General features: G+C 44.5%; 1 long non-coding RNA gene across 1 annotated transcript; it reads right to left on the minus strand.

Moving 5' to 3' along the window:
* Positions 1-16,038: 16,038 nt before the first annotated feature.
* LOC308574690 lies at positions 16,039-22,965 on the minus strand. The gene is made up of 4 exons (XR_014002539.1): positions 22,780-22,965; positions 21,118-21,146; positions 19,974-20,190; positions 16,039-16,318 (listed from the first exon to the last, which is right to left on the minus strand). It is a non-coding gene; the product is annotated as an uncharacterized lncRNA (long non-coding RNA).
* Positions 22,966-22,997: the final 32 nt, after the last annotated feature.

Below are 22,997 nucleotides of genomic sequence, written 5' to 3' on the forward strand. Positions count from 1 at the left end.
ATATTATTTTTATGGCAATGTCAGTGCAAATGCCTCTTTACAGCATAAGCAACAACAAAAAAGGGGGAAGGAAGGAAGAAGAACAGGTCTCTGATTATCTGAGACATTTAGGGCTCAATGCAAGGAAGAGGACTGAGAAAGAGAGTAGGGATGAGAGGAGAAAATCAATTCAGTTCGCATTTAAAGGCAAACTTAGCTTATTCAAATTTTCCAAAAATATACTTGAACCAAAGCACAGCCATCCTTTGAAATTCACACTTCTCCAAATTTTGCAATGAATGCGCTTGGGTGCAACTATTTGGATGTATCATAACATCGTTTTATGTTCTGTTTTGCAACAAGTTCTATTAGTAAAGCTTGGAAACCGTATTTTGGGTCTGGAGCATTTTTATTCCCAGAGGAGTCAATTTTTATTCACCCTATTGCTTCAATCTGCATAATATTGATATCTGCAATAGGGGAATCCCAGCATTACATGCCAAGAAGGTCTCTTGCATCTCCCATAGGTGCAAGAGTCTCAGATTTTAAAGGGGCCTCAACCCTGGCGCTGCATCTCTCTCTCCTGCTTGCCACTTACAGACTGGAAAGGATTTTTCCTCCCCACTGACACTGTGCTCTGACTCCCCCCCCCCCAAGCTTTCAAAACGAACACTTTCCCCCCTGTTTACTTACTTCAGGACCACAGTCATTCTGAACCTCCCCCCCCCCCATTTTGGCATTTTCTTTGCTAGCTCTCCCCCATTTGTGTATGGCAAAGCCTCTGCTGTCTTTGTTTCTTAATGACTTATCTCCTAGGGGATTCCCGGTCTGGGGAAAACTAGTTTAGCCTGTCTTTTTACCCTGCTAAATCTTAACATCCGGCAATACATCTTAATACTCAGGGCACTGATTAAACCACACCACCCAGGAATTTAAGGGGGGGAGAATCTGGCACCCAGGAATTTAGGAGATTTAGGGCACCCAACACACCCATAACAATATTGTGAATAAATAAATACTTTTAAAAAATGCATTCAGGTTTAAGGACATGTAACTGAATTTGCCCACATTTGTACCTTGAAACTTTGGTTCCTAACTCCCACTCCTCTCTCCTCCCCGCTCCCCCACAGTTGTTTTCTCTATGGTCTACCTCAGACTGTAAGCGCTTTGTGGGCAGGGACCTAACACTTGCCAATCATATCCTGCAAAGTGCTATGCATGCTGACAGCACGGTGTAAAACAAACAAACAAATGGATTGAACTGAAGCATGCATCACGCGCACTTAAACTTCTCTTATTCTCATTTTGCTTTTTAAAAAATCTTTTTTTGCAAACATTGATTATAAGTTATAAACTGCAAAAACACCATCTGGCTCTTTGCAGGCAGCTACATTAAAATATAAAGATATTAGCAAATGCCTGTTTTGAGGAATGTTCACTAGTGGCATTTTGAGAAGGGGGGGAAGTGTTACTGTCAGGCAGCGCCTTGTACTCATAACTTTCTTTTTTATTAAGTAGCTATGGCAACTTGGCACGTTTCTCACATGTCGTATGCAGCGATAGGAATCTTTCTAGCCAGAGAAATGTCCTGCCTCTAATGTCTCCGCTGAAAGCTGCAGTTGCACAGAAAATGTTGCCGGGCTGCATGATTAGTGAGCTCTGCTTTGCCACGGAGCTACATCATCAGAGGAACTGGCCTTTGAGCAAAACACCCTGATCTTCAAATCCCCCCCACAAGCAATGGGGCAGCCGCCACTGCTGACTTTAGCTCATTTTTCTATCTTCAGTTTATCATGGTGCAGTCAATGGAGGTAGCTGGATGATGAGCATGTCCTGTGATTCAGTCAGCTGACCTACAGGAGCATCATGTGGTTGGGGTTTAACCGTTGTTTTGGACCGGCACCCAAAACCAGATTTCTTTGGCTCTAACCTTTGCAACACATTTTCAGGAGCAGGGTCTAATGTATGCATTATCAACTAAGTATCTGGCAGGTGGTCCCTTTGACCCAGAGGTGTGGCCCCCGGCTGGAGGAGTCAGTGACTACTCTGTGTATGCTCCTAGGCCTCATTGAGAACAAAGGTTGATTTACCATGAACTCTGCTTGTAGGGAGTTCACATGGAAACAACAGAAGACAATACAGCACTATATGTGTTGTCAGAACATGGCGTTGTTGGTTGTTGTGTTATATACATCCCACCTTTCCCCCCATACTCGAGACAGCTTACACAAATTAAAACTCCACAGATAAAATACAGAAAGCTAAAAACATAAAGACGGACCCACAGCTGTCAACTTTCAGATTTGAAAATAAGGGATCAGCAGCCTCGAAAATAAGGGATCAACAGCCTCACCTATCCCGGGGACCTATGGGATATCTAACAATCTGAGATAGCAGCGGGAAGCAGCGGGAAACGGTGCTGGAATAAGGGAATCTCCCGCAAAAAAAGGGAAGGTTGACAGCTATGGACAGACCCTCCAAGTGTCCCTATTTTCCAAGGAAAGTCCTGGATTTACAGAAGCCCTCCTGGTTTCTGATTTGATCCTGGAATGTCCCACTTTTCCTTAGGACAACCCTATTTTCATCGAAGAAATGTTGGAGGGTATGGAGTTATGTGACCCCCAAGCCAAGAAGGTAAGTAACTATACAACCTTTAGAAGACCTCTGGAGGCGGCCCTCTATAGGGAAGTTTTTTTAATGTTTTATGTTTTATTATGTTTTGATATCATGTTGGAAGTCGCCAAGAGTGGCTGGGGCAACCCACTGAGATAGATGGGGTATAATAATAATAATAATAATAATAATAATAATAATAATAATAATAATTGAATAGGATGCCCCTGTTTTCATCTGAGAAATGTTGGAAGGTATGTAAAGATAAAATTAAAAAGTAATTAAACTATAATAGATTTTTTTTAAAAAAAAGCAAATCAATTGACGTATGGAGAGTAAAAACAGCACAGCACTATTAAAATCCATTTCCTTAAGTTGTTAAGTCAGTTCCCCAAAGCCTTTCAGAATAAAGCAGTATTCACCTGCCGAAGGGCAAAAACTCTAGGAAGGGAGTTTCAAAGCATGGGAGCGGCTACCAAGAAGACAATACAAGAAATGTGCCACCCGTGGATTTTGAAGCTGGTAGCATTGCAGGGAACTGGATAACATGGATTGAGTTATTGGAGCTGATATTTGCAGGACCAGAGGCAGAGGTGGTCTGCAGCTGCAAAAGCTGCTCATTTTCTAATACATACTGGGCAGAAAGGCAGGGACATCTGTAGAGCTTGGCTCTCTAGTGGCCAGCTTACAGGAGCAGAAAAGACAGACCCAAGCAGGCTCTTTGAACCTGCTGAGACCTCCTGCATGCCAAGAAAAAACACATTTACGGAGGAAGCTTGTTTACGAGAGAAACCAGGGCCCAGCAGAAGCTATTGATGAGTGGGCAACCCAGTTAAACCTGAAAGACTGAGCTTTCACCCAACGGGGATGACATGTTAAGGGAGAGGATCCTAATGGGATCAGATTCAAAAGGCGTACAGGAAAAGCTGCTTGTGGAAGACAACCTCGCATTAGGAAAAAGCCTTCAGAAAAGCCAAAGTGCACGAAGCATCTAAAGCACAAATGGAAATGCTTAACAATAAAAACCCCCAAGGTGGATGTGATGCACCAGAGAAGCAAGGGTGATTGCACAGGCTCTGGCTAAATAAATATACAGCAAGAAAGCAAACCTCACAGGTCTTTGAGGGATGTGCACAGCAACATTTTCTTCATGCAGCGCATAGTTAAACTCTGGAGGTCACTCCCACAAGAGACAGTGATAGTGATGGCCAGCCACCTGGATGGCTTTAAAAGGATTAGACAAATTCATGGAGAAGGCTACACATGGATACTAGCCATGATGGCTGTTCTCTGCCTCCACATTCGGAAGCAGTAAGGCTTCTGCATGCCAGTTGCAGGAAACAACAGCAGGCTCTTGTGCTCAACTCCTGCTTGTGGGTTTCCCACAGGCATTGGGTTGGCCATTGTAAGAACAGGGTGCTAGACCAGATGGGCCATTGGCATGAGCCATAAGGTGGACCTTGGAGACGTGTACTTCTGGGTCAGAGCACTGTTGGTCTACCAGTCATTTTGCTCTTCAGTCATTCCCAGCTGTGCTGCCTGTTATCCTCTTGATGGTGGTGGTGGGTGTTCCTGGGATTGAATCACGCTAAGGGCTGTGCTGATGAGTTATGCCCTCCTCCCAATATCATACCTCTGAATGAAGGCTATGCCATTCAGAAGAGGAAGGTCAATCCTTCCGTTAGGGAAATTGCACCACTTGACTCAGCAGGTTGTGGTGGTGGTGGGGTGTAATGGGAATTAGGGTTGCTTGTGCGTAAACTGCAAACTGCTCCAAGCTGGTTGTATAGCTAAACCTTTCCCTGGTTTGACAGCCCTTACAACACGACTGTCTTAGTCACTGGCAGAATCCGTCAGTGGGCGTCTCCTAAACTTCCTCCAACATAGAAATTCTTTGACTCCAAGTCTCCTCCTAGATTCTCTGCGCGGAAGCCTTCTGCGCAGCGTGGGCGTGCCAAGCGGAGGTCCTGTGCTCTCTCCGCTGATTTCACTGGAAGAGTCTCGGAGCCTCCCCTCCGCAGTACTCTCAGCCTCCCCTTTCTCCCTGGTGTCCCCTGGATTTCCTTCGCCAGCGGAAGCTCTCTCTCTCTCCTTGCTAGTTCCCTCCCCTGCATCATTGGAGCGCCTTACCTCTCCTCTTGCCTCTGATGGCAGTTCCCTGACATGGGGCAACCAAACACACCCAACACTGCTCCCCTGCTTGCTACTGGGTGATGGTCACACTCCTATTCAACACTAGGCTATCGTTCTGCTCTGCCACCAGGCTGGCACTTCTGCTAAACTACCATTTGCCCCAAAGTGCTGTGTGTGTGTGTGTGTGTGTGTGTGTGTTCATACTCATTTATTTATTTAGACATTTCTTGACCATTTATTAACAACGTCCTCTGGGCAATTCACACAAAAACTCCAAACAATAAAAATTATAACAATGAAAAAGTTAGAATCAGTACAACTATCCAGACTTTTAAAAAAGAAAGAAAAAACCCTAGCAAAAAAAAAAAACCATTCTAAAACCGCATTTAAAACCCAGCTAAAAATAATTTGTTCCGAGGACTAAAATACACTAGGGCGGTGTTCTAAAAGGGTCTGGGAGAAGAAAATGGCCTTTGCTGAGCGCCAGAAAGATCTTAATGCAGGCACCATCATAAGATGCCTTCAAACAGCCTCCCCGTAGCAGGAAGGAGGCAAAAATAGCGTTGTGCAAGCCCAACTGTAGACTGTTAACAAAACTCTCTGTAATAGCTCAGGTCAACCTTCATGAGACCTTCCCTCCCCTTATTAGCAAAGCTGCTTGTTCCAGTTGCAGGGAGACTGGAGCCCTGGCAGATTATTCAGCAGCTTTCAATCACTGTCAGGCAGGCCCCGCTTCAATATCATAATGATGAAATGTGCAGTGGCAAACACAGAGGGGGCTTGGCTTCCCCTCTGAACAAAAGAGGGGGCCCAGCAGGCAGTGTATGAGGCATCCCTTGACTCTTCCGACAATGCCAAGCCAGTGTGGTACAGTGGTTCAGAGTGGTAGACTTGTAATCTGGTGAACCGTGTTCGCGTCTCCGCTCCTCCACATGCAGCTGCTGGGTGACCTTGGGCTAGTCACAGTTCTTTGAAGTCTCTCAGCCCCACTCACCTCACAGAGTGTTGGTTGTAGAGGAGGAAGGGAAAGGCGAATGTTAGCCACTTTGAGACTCCTTCGGGTAGTGATAAAGCGGGATATCAAATCCAAACTCTTCTTCCTCTTCTACTCCTCCTCCCCAAGTGAAAGGTACAGGATGCTCGGAGGCCTTTGTGGAGTGTCCTCCTGGCATTCAGGCCTCTGCAATTTGCATTCCGTAATCTCTTGGTCATTTAGCAGCAGATAATTTGTCATGGTTTGCTTTAATGGTTGCAATATTGATATTTATTATGCAAATTGTATTCCCCTACATCTTATTGTTCTGCATCCTATGAATACTTAAATTATTATAAACCTTTATCCTTAATGTGAGTCGTCCTTCAATTTGATGCTTGAGCAGTGTTGGGTCATAACATGCGGCAACTTACGGAAAGGAATAAAGTAAGTAATTAAAACCAGGCTGGCGAGGGAGCTGGGTGCCTAATCATACCAAGGTAAATGGAGTATAGGTATGGAGTCCCGAAACCCCCAATTTGTTTACCTGGTCCAGGAGAGGAACATTATCCTGGACTGGAACAATCTGGAGTGTCCTAGAGGAAGACAATGTGCCTCCCTTTCCATAAATTAGATAAATCAGTTTGAGTAGCAGTTAGGCTGCATCAAGGGAAGTCATGGTACTGCTCTGTTCTGGTCAGACCCCACCTGGAGTACTGTGTCCAGGCACCAAAGCTTAAGAAAGATATTGACAAGCTGGAACATGTGCGGAGGATGATTACCAAGATGATCAAGGGTCTGGAATCCAAGCCTTATAAGGTACAGCCTTATAAGGTACAGTTGAGGGAGTTGAGAATATTTAGCCTGGAGAAGAGAAGACTGAGAGGTGATAGGATGTTGTTGTTGTTTAGCCGTTTAGTTGTGTCCGATTCTTCATGACCCCATGGACCAGAGCACGCCAGGCACTCCTGTCTTCCACTGCCTCCCGCAGTTTCGTCAAACTCATGCTGGTAGCTTCGAGAACACTATCCAACCATCTCGTCCTCTGTTGTCCCCTTCTCCTTTCCCAACATCAGGGTCTTTTCCAGGGAGTCTTCTCTTCTCATGAGGTGGCCGAAGTATTGGAGCCTCAGCTTCAGGATCTGTCCTTCCAGTGAGCACTCAGGGCTGATTTCCTTCAGAATGGATAGGTTTGATCTTCTTGCAGTCCATGGGAATTTCAAGCATCTCCTCCAGCACTGTAATTCAAAAGCATCCATTCTTCAGCGATCAGCCTTCTTTATGGTCCAGCTCTCACTTCCATACCCATCTTCAAATACCTGAAGGGCTGTCACATGGAAGATGGAACAAACTTGTTTTCTGCTGGTCCAGGAGGAAGGACCCAAACCAATGGATACAAATTACAAGAAAGGAGATTATGACTAAACATTAGGAAGAACCTTCTGATATTAAGAGCTGTTTGACAGTGGAACAGGCTCCTTCGGAAGGTGGTAAAGTCTCCTTCAATGGATGTTTTTAAGCAGAGGTTGGATGGCCATCTGTCAGTGAAACTTTAGCAGTGATTTCTGCATTGCAGGGGTTGGGCTAAATGACCCTTGGGTTCCCTTCCAACTCTACCATTCTATTATTTTATGAGTCATGTAGCTGTAATAGCTCTGCCAGCCTTGATTCTGTATGTGTCTTGTGGAGCAAGGCACCCCTCGTGCTGAGAACAGCATGCTCTCATTTATAAAATCTGTAGGGCAAAAATCAGGCTGCCTTTCCTGCATATATGAGAAGTGCACCGATTTGGAAGGGGAGAGTAAGAGGAAGAGAACTTTTTGCCAGAGATTTTGCAGTGGGAAGGCATGAGCTGGATTGCATGAGGATGTGAGCAATGGGATGAGAGCTGAAGGGAGCTCTATATTTGCAATGGCGCAAGCCATGCTAGGCGGAGCATACAGCAACTCTTAGCAGGAACAGATGAGAAGGGGGAAGAGAGAGAGAGAGAGAGAGAGAGAGAGAGAGAGAGAGAGAGATTCTCTTGTCCATGCTTGCAGCATGATTCAACATTTGCCGCAAGCGATTTTAGCTTCAGACTCAGCCGGAGAAGACAGTAGGGTAAACCCAAAGTGACAACTTACCTGGAGTGGCACCATTTGGAACAGCCTCGTTAAAAATGCTGGAGATAGTTGGTGAATTTCTCCCCTTCCACTCCAGCACATGTCAATTTGTTCAATGTTTAAGGGATAACAAGGCAAAGACTGTGTGTGTGTGTGTGTGAGAGAGAGAGAGAGGGGGGGGGGGCTCCAGGTTTCCCATCCAGTTCTATTAATCAACAGTTAGATGTTGTGGTCAGAGTTTGCTAAGCAACATTTCTGCTGGGATGGTGCTCTGAGGAAGATCTGCTTCTGCTGCAGAAGGCTGGAGAAGAAGAAATAATCATGCCTTTGCTTTTGCATAAAAAAATGAGAACACATGGAATAGAGGGGAGGGGAGGTAGAGGGAGATGTCATCCGCTCTCTTGACATACTTCCTTTCCATCAAGTTTTCTGCAAAGAATCAGACAGGTCACCTCTTGTTTGGATGGAATGCAAAATATTTGGAGTATTTGTGCTGGCATGTGGGTAGCCCTCCTCTCTCACAAGGGGTTGAGAGCAGCATCTTTCGGTACCAGACGGTCAGCGTCACTCCAGAATAATGGGGCTGGGTTAGAAAACAGGAAACTTGGATCAAAATTATGTTTTAAGGGGCTTTTTGTCCCTCCTGGAAGAGGAACTGCAAAGCTATAAACATAAAGCTGTAAATATATAAAGGCTAGGAATGCGCTTTGGTTTGAGTGTCGAACTCTTAGGACCTTCCCACCCTGGAACCCTTAAGTGCTGCTGAGGAATTGCTACCAGGCACTTAGCAGGATGAACAGGTAAAATTGTAGCTCCACATGGTACTTAAAATAATGCTGCATTCCCTGTAAATGCAGGGCCCGCTCCCTGGGACAAGATTCCAGTAAGGATTTCTCAGTGCGAACCTCAGTGCAGAGATCTGCAATTACCCAGGACTAGGCCCTATGGCATTTCCGTGTGCTGCGCTGGTGCTGGCTCGCCAGAGCATCTTTGTCACACTGGCCACGTGACCCGGAAGTGTCTTTGGACAGCGCTGGCTAACGGCCTCTTAAGTGAGATGAGCGCACAACCCTAGAGTCGGACACAACTGGCCCGTACGGGCAGGGGTACCTTTACCTTTAGGCCCTATGGAACACCTTTTATTTTTATTATTTAATTGAATTTATATACAGTGGTACCTTGGGTTACATACGCTTCAGGTTACAGACTCCGCTAACCCAGAAATAGTACCTCGGGTTAAGAACTTTGCTTCAGGATGAGAACAGAAATCGCGCAGTGGAGGTGCAGCGGTGGCAGCGGGAGGCCCCATTAGCTAAAGTGGTGCTTCAGGTTAAGAACAGTTTCAGGTTTAGAACGGACCTCTGGAACTAATTAAGTACTTCACCTGAGGTACCACTGTATTGCCCTATACCTGCAGGTCTCAATGAGAATTCCTGTGGTGTAAGAGCGTTCATTCGGAAGCAAGTTCAACAGGACATGCACCCCCTCGAAGGCATGTTTAGGATCACAGCTTTCAATTGGCAACTTTCCCCATTGGATTGTGCATACAACTCTTTTTGAAATTAGGAATGCAGCAAGCTGCTTTATACCAATCCTGACTGTTGGGTCCATCTACCTCAGTACTGCCCACACTGACCAGCAGCAGCTGTCCAGGGTTTCAGGCAGGGGACATTCCTAGCCCTTCCTGGCTGGAGATGCTGAGGATCAAACATGGTACCTTCTGCTTGTAAGGCAGATGCTCTACCACTGAACAACATCCCTTCCTCAAATGGTCACTGAAATCGGACCTTTAATTAAGCCATTGTTTCCTATTCTCTGCTGGGCCCTTTAATTATCACTTCCTTTTTAAAGAGAGCAATTGCTTGCTCTTTTTTTCCAATTTAATGTTTTTATTAGGACAGTTTTGGTTTACCAAGATCCCCACCAACACCACCACATTTTTATAAAGCGACCTAGTGGTTGCTTGCCTGCCAAGAGCCAGTGTGGTGTAGTGGTTAGAGTGTCGGACTAGGACCTGGGCGACCAGGGTTCAAATCCCCACTCAGCCATGAAGCTCACTGCCTCTCACCCTAACCTACCTCACAGGGTTGTTGTGGGCAGAACCATGTATGCCACCTTGGGCTTCTTGGAGGAAAAAGGTGGGATATACATGAAATAGATAAATAAACAGAAACAAGTAACTGCAGTGGTGAATCTCTTTGGAATTTCCTCCCCTCGTAATTAAGGCAGGTGCCAAGTATGGCTGACTTCCTTAACGGTGCGAAGGATAATCCTTAGTTGCAGGTGCATGGCTGGGGGAAGGGCTGGCCGGAGGGAAATTAAATGCAGGAAAGTGCTAAAGTATTTTTTGCACCATAACACTCACTTTTTTCCTCCTAGAAAGTAAGGGGAAATGTCTGTGCGTGTTAAGGAGCGAATGCCTACGGATGGCGGGGTATCTGCTGCAGTCATGAGCAGAGGATCCATGGTCCCCCTTCCTTCCCTCCTCCGTGACTCGCTTTGAAACAGCAAAGTGGGAGAAGAGCCCCTGCAGAGGTGCAAAAACATGCTTACAAAGCATGGATCCACATGGATCCTCAGGATTTTTGCATTGGGCTACCCCAAACTCACCGTCAGATCACATGTCTGTGCCCACAGCACGAACCACAAAAATCATACATCCATTGTTTTGTTTAGAATTTTTTTTTTCTTGTTTTCCTCCTCTAAAAACTATGTGCGTGTTATGGTCGGGTGCGTGTTATAGAGCGAAAAATAGGGTAATTACTTTAGTAACCACGGAAAAGTTGCTGCAAAGAACACAAGCATCCTGGGTGACCCAATGAAGACCTATAATGTGATTTGAAAAAACCCTTTGTCTTGCTTCAGTCCACAGAGGATGGTGCTGAATCTCTTGATGTATTGTGATTCAGCGGTTTCATGTTGCTGTCTCCCTTTGAAGTTCCTTTACTCCAGGACGGACCCTCTAAGGGGTTGCAGATAGTGTGTCCCGGGAGGTTGAAATGCCCCTCCGCTGGCGTTTGATGTCGCCCTTTCTGATGTCAGATCTGTGTCCATTGATTCTTTTATGCAGAGAGTGGCCTCTTTGTCCTGTGCAGAACGCTGAAGGGTATTGTTGGCAGGTGAGGGCATAGATAGCGCAGCTTGGGACCAGGACACCTAAAAGATAATCTCACCCATTATCTACTATGCAGTGTAAGGACTGGGCCTTTAGTGTGGCTACAAGTAACCTTGGGAACTTTCTCCAGTGACATATCCGGCAAGCACTGCCTCTAGTCTCTTTTTGGTTGCCAGTTCAAGAAGGAGACTTTGAAGCAGATATTCTTATCCCAAGCCTGCATCTTTCATTGGGTGTGTGAAATTGTTTTCCTATATCCTTTTATTGCTGGTGGCAGGGCAGACATGGGGATAGAGCTGGCATCTGGGTCTGCCACAGGGGCTGGTCCCTGCACTCGTAACTCTGGAATGTGAGGTTGATCCTCCCCGTCAGCCTGGCATACGAGGCAAAGCATTCCTGGCAGGGAGTTGAGCAATGGGCTGGACTCTCCCTGCTCAATTTCTAAGTGGCAAAAGATGCTGTCAGTGGCCCAAGACCAGTGCCAGGGGAAATGGTGGCAAACCTACTTTTGAGATTGGATGGGTGATTGTTTTCACATTATTCAGTCTGTTAAAGCCTAATGATTTCTTTATGAATCATGTGGCATTTTAAGCCTTAAAAAAGCACTCTTAGAGAGATTAAATGGAGTCTAGGACTCTCCAAGACTGCGATTACTCACAAAATCTGGCTTTTGATTAAAGAAGCTGGCAGCTTCATTGAGATCTTGGGAAAATCAGCTTTTGTTTCAAAGGAAAAGAGCAAGTCCCCCACCTGTTGCTATGAAGAAAAAGCAAGAGCAGTTGCTGTCACAGGCTCAGAAACTGGGGGGGGGGGCTTTTAAGTGAGTGAGGAGTGGAGGCTGCACTTTCATCTGTGGTTCAGATACACTTGGTTGGGAAATTCTCCTGCACAATCCTGGTGGAGATAATGTGCCAGAGCACACTCGCTGCTAACATGGCCATAGACTGTTTACCCTAGCTAGTGGCATGATGCTTGAGTGCTCACTGGAAGGACAGATCGTGAAGCTGAGGCTCCAATACTTTGGCCACCTCATGAGAAGAGAAGACTCAAGGGGCCACTAGGGGTGCATCGGAAGATGGCTGACAATAACATCTCTCCGACCCACAGGAGGTAATTAGGAGGCTGTGATGGGAGTAAATAGCCTCCCTACCCCCCCAAGATTGTGGGGGGGGGCTGCCCTTGCCTGCTGTGCCCTATACCACCCCCAAATTTGTGGGGATGGGGGCACTAGGCAGAATGCCCTCCTGTGGATCTCGGTGCTCCTGGACGCTGTCTCTGATCCGCGCCGCTAGCTGCAAGAACTTCAAAAGGAACAATTAGGAAGAAGCGAATGCACATATTTCAAGGAAGGAGGGGGAGTAAAGACTGCTAACTGAAGAGTTCTCTGATAAACAAGACGAGTTGGAGGAACAAGAATCAATCATGAGAAGATATGCCAAGACTCGGTATGGCAAAGGGACTGCATGGGGGAGGGGGGAAAACTTTCCTTTCTTTCCTCTATGTGATTAAACAAGAATCCCCCCCCCCTCACAAGTCAGAAATGCCGTTTTAATGACTTAAGCTGTGGATTTACGACTGTGTGGAGATAAATTTTCTAACCAAAGCATGTTTTAAGAAGAGTGTGGAAAGTTTAAGAGCTTTGGAATGACGCAGTTAAAAATACCGTCGCCATGTTAGCAAGCTCTGTCGGAGGACTTGAGTCTGGGAGGAGGAAAAGAGCTGTTTTTATATTGTCGGTGGGACTTAAGAACGACAGATCCTGAGATTAATGATGGAAAGAGCAATGTTATTTTTGAAAGTGATGATATATGGAAACCATCTCGATATGAGGATTGGACGAACGGAAAAATTCACACAGGATATAATTGGTGTTTATCTGCTTGAGGAGATTATCAGAAGAGATCATAAAGAAAAAAAGAAAAAATATACAAACAAGATGAGACGTGGAAACAGCAAGATAAGACTGGATAGAATTATGAACTTTATTTGGACTGATTTGGATATTAACGCAGTAGCAAGAAGATGATCAGAATCCCCCTTTGGAACTTGAAATATGGGTCCCCTCAACAAAAATTTAAAATTCGGCTTTGTAATTCGGAATTTATGTGATGTGATTTGATTTGATTGGTCAGTTAATAAAAATTATTTTAAAAAGAGAGAGAGAAGAGAAGACTCCCTGGAAAAGACCTTGATGTTGGGAAAGATTGAGGGCACAAGGAGAAGGGGACGATGGAGGACGAGATGGTTGGACAGTGTTCTCGAAGCTACAAACATGAGGTTGACCAAACTGCAGGAGGCAGTGGAAGACAGGAGTGCCTGGCGTGCTCTGGTCCATGGGGTCACAAAGAGTCGGACACGACTAAACGACTAAACAACAACAACAAGTGGCATGATGCTAAGCTGATAAACTTTGGGACGTGAATTATAGGGGCATGAGGAGCGGTTTAGGGTTCTTTTGTGCCACTCTCCTTCATTGCCCTGTTTGTAGAAGGCTACAGTATATGTGTGTTTGTGTTTGCATGTATGTGTTGATTCAAATAAAATTGGGGGACACCAAGAGCTGGGGCTTGCAGATTACATTAAGGTCCTCTACTTGGGCCATACTTATCAAAGGGATGGGAATATGGCATGGTGAGTAAACTTATTACTACAACTTTTACTTATCAGAACACTGTTAAAAGCTGCAAAATACTTCACAGTCTTCACTCTGCTCACAAGGGCCCTGCAAAGTAGGCCTTTTCAAATGCCGAACTGTATATCGATCCAGAGGCAATTACCTCAGAGCAGGGGTCAGCAAACTTTTTCAGAAGGGAGCCGGTCCACTGTTCCTCAGACCTTGTGGTGGGCCGGACTATATTTTGAAAAAAACAATGAGCAAATTCCTATGCCCCATAATAACCCAGAGATGCATTTTAAATAAAAGCACACATTCTACTCATGTAAAAACACGCTAATTCCCGGACTGTCCATGGGCCGGATTTAGAAGGCAATTGGGCCGGATCTTGCCCCCAGGCCTTAGTTTGCCTACCCATGCCTTAGAGAATACAACTCAAGGATTCTTCCCAGTTTTGCAATAAGTGACTTATACTGAGAGAGGTACTCTGGTGATGCATTACTCAGAGGCCGCAATCCTATCTGCTTCGGTGTAAAGGGGAGTTCACCTTTTAACTTACTGGTACTTAGTTTTGAGCAATCTATGCACCAGTTTGGACTCGAATGCTGGAAAACTGACTGATAAAGCCCTAGACAACTGGAGATCTGGAGACTTTCTCCTATGGAGACCTGCTCATATGCTGAGATTTTTGGATGAGATTCTGTGATGGCACCCACTTTGTGGAATCATCTCCCCTCAGAAAGTCTTTAGCATGCAGTGAAAACAAAAGAAAGCACCTCTTTTTACTATAGATAGGATCAGACAAATCAATGAGACGTGAAAATAGATGTCTTATGGCTGCAAACTTGATCTTGTCCACTTTTCCATAGTCCTGCTAAACTCAGTGGGGAAAAGTAATCCTGCACAGAATCAGTTAGATCAGGGGTTGGCAACGTGGCGCCCGTGGGAGGCAAATGGTGCCAATGAAGGTCTTGGTAAATATCCTCAAAATTCGGTTTCTTTTTCCTCTTGAGACCCTGTTTGTACTGACTCTGCTTTTCCTATACCTATCACGATATCTAAAATGTGCCTAAATTTCATTGTGTGCCAGGATTGTACACCCACTCTCCATTCTGCTCTGAAGAGAGGTTAAAAGAACTTCTCTTGAGTTTCATTTCCAGCCATGAAGCTCACAAGAGAACCGTGAGAAATTGCAGTCAAACGTAAATATGCATGAAGGGATTAAGACCACAGAATTAGATTCCTAGACTCAGCTAGGCCACACCCCTTTTATGATGAGGGAGGAAGTGAAGCCTTCTCTTCCTGTTCTCTCTCTCTGTATCATGTAATTGACCAAGGAAGATGTGCTTCTGCAAGCCCCAAGCTTACAGCATGTGTTTGAAGCTCTCTTTCTGTATTTTTCACCCAAAAGTATTCTGCCTATGTTCTCCTTGCTGCTGTTTGGATAAAAGCATGAATTTGACCTCTGGAATATTTTGTAAGTAACGCATTTTAAATTTACTTATGTGGTCTGTTCATTGCAAGAGGAGTAAAAAGAGAAAAGCACTGTATGCAACTAAACAGAATAAAAAGGTCTAACAACCTATATTCCGAACACTATACTGCTGTTTGACTTTAGTGAGTTTAAACTCTACTACTTGGGAGCTCTCTCCAGCTGGAGGGCGAGCTTAGCCCCATGTTTTGAATCGAAGCACCCAACCAATACTTTTATTATTTAACCACATACATGGGACACAGGGATTAATATTTTTCCTCCCATATAGACTTCAGGCCAATCTCTCTCTCTCCCTCTAGCCTACCTTGCAGATATAAGTGGTGTGTGTGTGTGTGTGTGTGTGTGTGTGTGTGTAATTTGAATGCCGCTGCCCAGAGCTCCATGGTAGTAGGAAGAGATAATAATGTAATCAATTATAAGAAGAATATGACCAGGACCTAGGTATATGAAGGCTTTTTAGATTTAATTATTTCATTTCAGTTGCATACCGCTCCGTATTAAAGATCACAGAGGGCTCACAGCATACTACAAGAAACAGTATACTCAGATACATTTTTCAAAACAACAACATCCCCCAAACAGCTTTATTGATTCAAAATAAAGTATTCTACCCAGGTAGTGCTGCACATGTGGAAGTAAATCTTGAACCAAAGTGATGATGTTTTGAAAATTAACAACATAGGTTCTCAATATAAAACCCAATGGGACAAATTTCCAGGTGTAGTCTCTTTGGCACACATTGCCACTTAATTAATCAAAATCAGTCACAAGCTGTCCTATGGTAGCACGCCTGTTTTCCCAGCTAGAGGTTTGTTGTGACTTGGTATTCTGCAACAGGAGTGGGGAGAGCGGCAAGAGAACAGCCCACTGATAGGCCACTGGCCAGTTTCCAGGTGAACCATCTTCTGCCTTCTGATTACTGGGTGTTTTTTTGTTTTGTTTTTCCTTTCTTGAAAGCAAAGCAGAGAACTGGCTATTTTCCATTGCCTTTTCTTTGCCTCACTTAAAAGGTGGGATGCTCCCACAGCAGCAGTTTTCTCTGGACTTGGCACTATTCTTTCACCAAGGGCCTTTCCAGATGATCTGTTTATTGAGCCTGCATCCTCATTTGTTTGCAGGGAGGTTAGACGATGTTGTATCAAAACATGTGTAATCCCATACTTTCCTGTGCATTTCCCTGGCACTTTCCTTAACACAAAAAGTTGGTCTTTTGGGGAAGCGGGTTTCATCATCATCATCATTTTTGATTTGTATACCGCCTTTCTATCTCACAGTACTCAAAGCGGTTTACAAGCTGAAGAAACAAAAAGTGTACATCTTATAACAATCTAATGCAATACAAAAATGTGATAATAAAACATAACTTTAAAATAGGCAACCTACATCAAAAAAGTAAAATTCAATAATCATTAGAATAGTATAAAATAATATCAACATATAAAAGTTAAACAGAAATCCACTCAACAATTACAATAATATCTAAACTATAATCAATATAACAGCAAGCCACAGTACATAAAACAATACAATACACATTGAGAAGCAGAGGGTAGAGCAAGGCAGGTGGAAGGGGGCCTTGCCTGATGGAGTCTCTCCTCTCCCAGTTCTTCCTCCAGGCACAGCTTCCTTATGAGGAGACCCAGGGCCGGAGGGTAGGGCAAGGCAGGTGGGAGGAGGCCTTCCCTGATGGAGTCTCTCCCCTCCCAATTATGCGTAAAACCTCCCAATTATGCAACCTGAATTTGGTGGTGGTTGGATACCATTTGAAAGTAGAAACCATGAAAGCAGATAGTCCTTTGTCTGCATTATTATTATTATTATTATTATTATTATTATTATTATTATTATTGCTGTTGTTTCTGTTCTACATTTGTAGATTTCAGGGCAGTTCACAACATAAAAATACAAGATAAAAGTCTCAAAATACATGTCAAAAACAAGACAGTAAGCCCCCTCCCACAAACACATTTAAAAGGGTTATTGTATGTTAATCAGCCAAAGGCCTGGTTGAAGAGGAACATTTTCGCCTGGCACCTAATGGTGCATAATTAAGATGCCAGCCGAACCTCCTTGAGGAGAACATTTCATAAAAAGGGAGCTACTGCAGAAAAGGCCTGTTCTCGTGTTGCCACCCTCCGGACCTCTCATGGAGGAGGCTCATGAAAAAGGGCCTCAGTTGATGGTCTTGGGGTCCATAGAATCATAGAATTGTAGAGTTGGAAAGGGCCCTGTAGGTTATCTAGTTCAATTCTCTGCAATGCAGTAATCTTGCCCATAACTGTCCCTGGGTGGGCTCAAACCACCAACCTTCTGGTTAACAGCCAGATGCACTGACCCACTGTGCCACCAACCTGGTCCTTGAGGTATTGCAGTGCTGAGACACACTGACCTGAGAGTAAGTCCCACTGAATTGAGTGAGTTTACCGCAAAGCAGACTTGCATAGGATGGCTCTACTGGGTTGTTACAGAGAATCCAGGTGTGTTGCTTTAGACAAATGCAAGCTGGGAAATTTTATCAATGGAAGTGGTTCTTCTGATCAGCAGGTACAGGGGCCAAACATCAGGCAACAGTTGTCACCATCTCCTTGTGAGCTTCCAGTGGTGCAGTTGACAGGGAATGCAGAAAAGTGGGTGTGATGATGTCACTGCCTAAGTGCCAGCATAAATGACGGGCTCTTCTTGCTCTGGCAACTGAATGCAGTTTGTTTGTGACAGATTAATCTAGAGGAAGTCAGAGAATCAGGAGCGATAATCCAGTAGAGCCTTTCTCTTTCTTTGGTGTGGTTTCTGCTTCACGCTAGGTGTTTAAAATATGATGCTTAGTCACAAGATTGCACACAGCTGCCTGACTGTTTGGGTTCACCTTGGAGGCAAAGCTGTAGATTCATCTTGGGAGTGTGGTGATTGGGGTTGCCATGATGAGCTCTTGAACTTCATTGCCCCCCCTGCACTACACCAATGGGGGCTCTGAAAAAGATGGACAGTGAGGGTGGCAACAGAATACTAGACCAGAAGAGGCATTGGCTTGATGCTGCAGGAAAATTCATTGGCAAGAGTGCCTAATCAGGACCACAGCTAAGAAGCTGAGTATTCTGTGTTAATATATACTGAGCATGCAGTTCCACTGTGCAAATTTCAGGCAATGCTTGTGGCCAACAGAAATTCTATGAAGTAAAAGTGCGCCATACAAGCCCATCCTGGATTATAGAGTTTGGCAACAGAAAGGGAGAAGCTGTGTTTGCTTGGCCTTGGGGATTGCTTTACAAGCTTCTTGTTTCCTTCCCTACACATTTATTGTGTCTGCTTCACATTTCCTTTCTTACTTTAAATGCTGGTTTGATCTTCCTGCATGGTACATTATGCAATTATCTAATAACTTATAAATTCTCTATCACTTGGATCAGATAAAAGTTTTGTTTGTTTGTTCTTACAACACTTCTCGTGAGATCTTTCTGAAATCTTGCAAGATCTCACAGAGTGCACTGGATCTCAGAGGATCTCAGGGAGATCTTGCGGCATCTCCCAGGAACCTGCTGCCACTGCGCAACTGAGGTGAGGGATGGTTTGACAGGAGCGGCACAGGATTTCCTGTATCGCCTGCAACAGCAAAACGGGATGCCCTGGCCCTGCCTGCACTGTTGCTAATCCCACCACTGCAATTGCATCTTTGCCTGCAGCTGCAACCACATGGCCATGACAGAGTGGCGAGGGTCCAGAACTAGTAGTGAGGGTAAGGGCGCTGATGCTGTAGCAGGGCTGGCAGCAGCAAAAGGGACTGGCAGCAGTGAAGGCGTGATCTGCCGCCTGAGCCAAATTGCTTCACCTTGCCTCATGCAAATGCCAGCATTGCATGCATCTGAAGAAGTGTATGGTAGTCCATGAAAGCTTTTTTTTTTAAAGTAATATTTATTGAAGTTTCATAAACAATCAAAGGCTTCGAAATTTAAACATAGAATACAAAAGCCAAGAAAAACTACAAAAATAAAATAAAAATACAAAACAAAACACATAAGAAATACACAATAAAAAAACAGTTAACAAAATAGAAGAAAAAGAATAAAAAAAACGCCATTAAGCAAAACAGAAAAAAGATTAGTATTTTCATATCTTATATTTCATTCACTAGTTTCTTGATCTCCTCACACCTCCCTTTTTGTATTCCAATTCAGATATTTAGTTCAGCAAATCCTTACCCTCTATCATTTAGCCTTACTCAGCATCTTAACCTATAGTAAATATATATTTTCCACCATTATCAATCCATATTTACATATTCTTGTTAATCTTTTTACCAACACAGCTTGTTTTCATTCCAACATCCCTTTAACATTAATTTTACAGTATTTCTGTAGATAGTCTTTAAATTTTTTCAATCTTCTTCCACCAACTCTTCTCCCTGGTCTCGGATTCTGCCAGTCATTTCTGCCAATTCCATGTACCGTGAAAGCTTAAGCCATAATAAAATTGTCAGCCTTTCAGGTGCTACAAGGCTCTTGGTAGTCTTTTTAAAATTATGATTGTCAGATTTTTTCGCTTGCATTCTTTTTTCTTAAGCGGCTCATAAATTGTATCGTCCGCTACCAAGAAAACGGTGACTTATTGGACTTATCGGGGGGCCAGCGGTTTGAATCCTCACGATGGAGTGAGTTCCGTTGCTCTGTCTCAGATCTTGCCAATCTAGCAGTTCAAAAGCACGCCAGTGCAAGTAGATAAATAGGTACCACTGTGGCGGGAAGGTAAACAGCATTTCAGTGTGCTCTGGCTTCCATCACCGAGTTCCGCTGCACCAGACGTGGTGTAGTCATTATGGCCACATGACCTGGAAAGCTGACTGTGAACAAACGCCAGCTCCCTCGGCCTGAAACAAGGTGAGCGCCACAACCCCATAGTTGCCTTTGACTGGACTTAACTGTCCAGGGATTCTTTGCCTTTTATATATACAGTCATACCTTGGGTTCAAATAGCTTTGGGATAAGTATTTTTGGGTTGCGCGCTGTGGTGGAGTGGAGTGTGTTACTTCCGGGTTTCGCTGCTTGCGCATGTGCAGATGGTCAAAATGCTGTCACGCGCATGCGCTGAAGCGGCGAATTGCGACCCACACACGTGCAGACGCGGGTTGCGTTCGCTTCTGGATGCCACTGTACATAGCAGTTGCCCGTAACATACCTGGATATAGATAAAAATGAATACATTAAATAATTGAAAGGTAATTGGTTAAATTAAGAAAACAAGTGAAAATAACACTTAATAAACCTCTCTCTACAGTTGAGGTGTATATTTCTAGCACTCAACTTATTTCCATGAATGCAAGTTGTTTCAAACTGCTTTCAGTATTGTGTTTTAATTGTTGTAACCCACCCCTTAGGGTGCATGGCGGGTGTTCAACATCCTCATCAACAACAACAGCAGCAGCAGCAATGCAGATGCTCCTTAACCTGCTTCTCTGCATGTGGTGCCGAGCTGGAGACCTTGCCCCACCCCCTTGCAGCCATTGGCAGCAGAAGAGGCGTGGCTTAGACTCAGGAGAGGGCGGGGCCTCACCTCCATGCTCGTCTCAGAGGAGGCATCAATCGGGTACAGTAATTCCATGGTGGCTCCGCCCCGCTGCAACTTGAGAGGGCACACACTGATTTACCACACAGACGGTGGCGCTGTGAGAGAGAACAGAGGTGTGTGTATGTCTATGAGGGGGTGGGTTTTTGGAAGGTGCCTGTGCGTTAATTTGTTTTATGTGTGTAGATCAGTGCACGCTGACCATCACACAGTCTTTGCAGTAAGGCTCTATTCCGATGGCATGAGTACCACGACGAGTGGTAGATTCTTGTCTGCTGCAGGCTTCATCCGCCTTCACAGCCGTTGTAACATGCCACTAGTTGTCTTCCACCTGTTCTGCTGTTAAGGACATTGTGGATCACTTTGCCGACACTCATGGTGCACAGAGTTTCTTTAAAGCCACAAAGACCATATATGGGCCAATAAATGATGGCATATGCCCCCTATGCTCAACAGATGATATCACACTTCTAAAAGATAAAAAAACTATTGCACTGAACTGGAAAGAACATTACCAGCATCTCCTTAACCACAACTCACCCGTAGCTGCTAAGGTCTTCTCACAAATTCTGCAAAAACAAAAACAAAGATGAGCTTGCAGTATCTCCAAATCTGGGAGAGTTGTGTACAGCTATTAATCAAGTGAAAAACAACAAAGCCAGCGTACCTGATGGGATACCTTCTGAAATCTTCAAAGTGGGCAGAATTGAACTTCTACAACTTCACAAACTCATCGAAAAAAATCTGGGAGAGAGAGGAGATCCCAGCAGACTTTAGGGATGCCAAAATTATCAATCTCTTTAAAAAAGGTGATAGAACGGATTGCGGAAACTATCGAGGCATCTCTTCATTAGCTGCGGCCAGCAAAATTCTTGCAAGGATCTTTGCAAACCGTCTCTTAACAATATCCAAGGCTACCCTTCCTGAATCCCAAAATGGTTTTTGACCTTCTAGGGGGACAGTGGACATGATTTTCACTGCTCGACAGCTTCAAGAAAAATGTAGAGAGCAAAACCAACCCCTGAATATGGCATTTATTGACCTGACGAAGACCTTCAACACTGTAAATCGTAATGCCCTGTGGACTGTCCTTCTGAAAATTGGCTGCCCAGATAAATTTGTGAACATCATTTGGCTCTGCCATGATATGACAGCCACAATCACAGATAACAGTGGCTCCCAAAGTGAATCTTTCACAGTGGGATCAGGTGTTAAACAGGTTGTGTTACTGCCCCAACTCTATTCATTATTTTCATTGCCATGATCCTACACTTTGTTGAAGGGGAACTCCCCACTGGAGTAGAAATCATATATCAAACAGATGGAAAGCTCTTTCATCTGAGCAGGCTGAAAGCAAAGAGTAAGGTTACCATAACTTCCGTCATAGACCTTCAGTATGCTGATGACAATGTAGGGTGTGCACACTCAGAGGATGACCTCCAAACCATTGTAAATATCTTCGCAGAAGCCTACAAAAAGCTTGGCCTATTGCTCAACTTCCAAAAAACCAAAGTGCTGCACCAACAACCCCTCTGCAGAGCCACAAATCCAACTCAATGGTGAAGCATTGGAAAGTGTTGATCACTTCTCCTACCTGGGCCATTATCTTTCCATAAGGGCCGACATTGATGCCGAAATCCAGCATCGCCTGCTTTCTCCCAATGGAAGTGTTTAAGGACCGGGACATTCGCAGGGAAACCAAAATGCTTGTTTACAAAGCTATTGTACTACCAACATTACTGTATGCTTGTGAAACATGGACCACTTATAAACGCCATCTCCAACTCCTCGAAAGATTCCATCAACAGTGTCTCCAAAAAAATTTACACATCACTTGAGAAGAAAGGCGAAGTAATACCAGTGTACTGGAAGAAGCAGAGATCACCAGTGTCGAAGCAATGATCCTTCAACATCAACTTCGTTGGACTGGTCATGTTGAGCGGATGCCTGATTATCATCTTCAAAAGCAATTACTCTATTCCGAACTTAAAAATGTAAAGTGTAATGCTGATGGTCAACAAAAGAGGTTTAAAGACTCTCTCAAGGCAAATCTAAAAAAAAAAAGTAGTATAAACACCGACAATTGGGTGCTCCAATTGGAGAACAACCTTTACCAAAAGAATCATTGACTTTGAAGATGCTGGAACTCAGGACGAAAGGGAGAAACGTGTTAAGAGGAAGCCACGTTTGGCAAACCCTCACCGTGATCAACTCCCGCCCGGAAACCAATGTCCCCGTCGTGGAAGGACGTGGGGATCCAGAACTGGCCTCCACAGTCACTTACTTAACTCACTGTTAAGACCGTGTTCATGGGAGACAATCTTACTCGGCTACGAGCGATCGCCAAAGAAGAAGACCACGCAGGCGGCGAGGCTGTTGGCGAAAGCGAGCGAGTGCAGAGCTGCGTGCATGTCTATACG

This window comes from Podarcis bocagei (genome assembly GCF_964188305.1).
Source record: "Podarcis bocagei genome assembly, chromosome: 15".
Taxonomy (NCBI): Eukaryota; Metazoa; Chordata; class Lepidosauria; order Squamata; family Lacertidae; genus Podarcis; species Podarcis bocagei.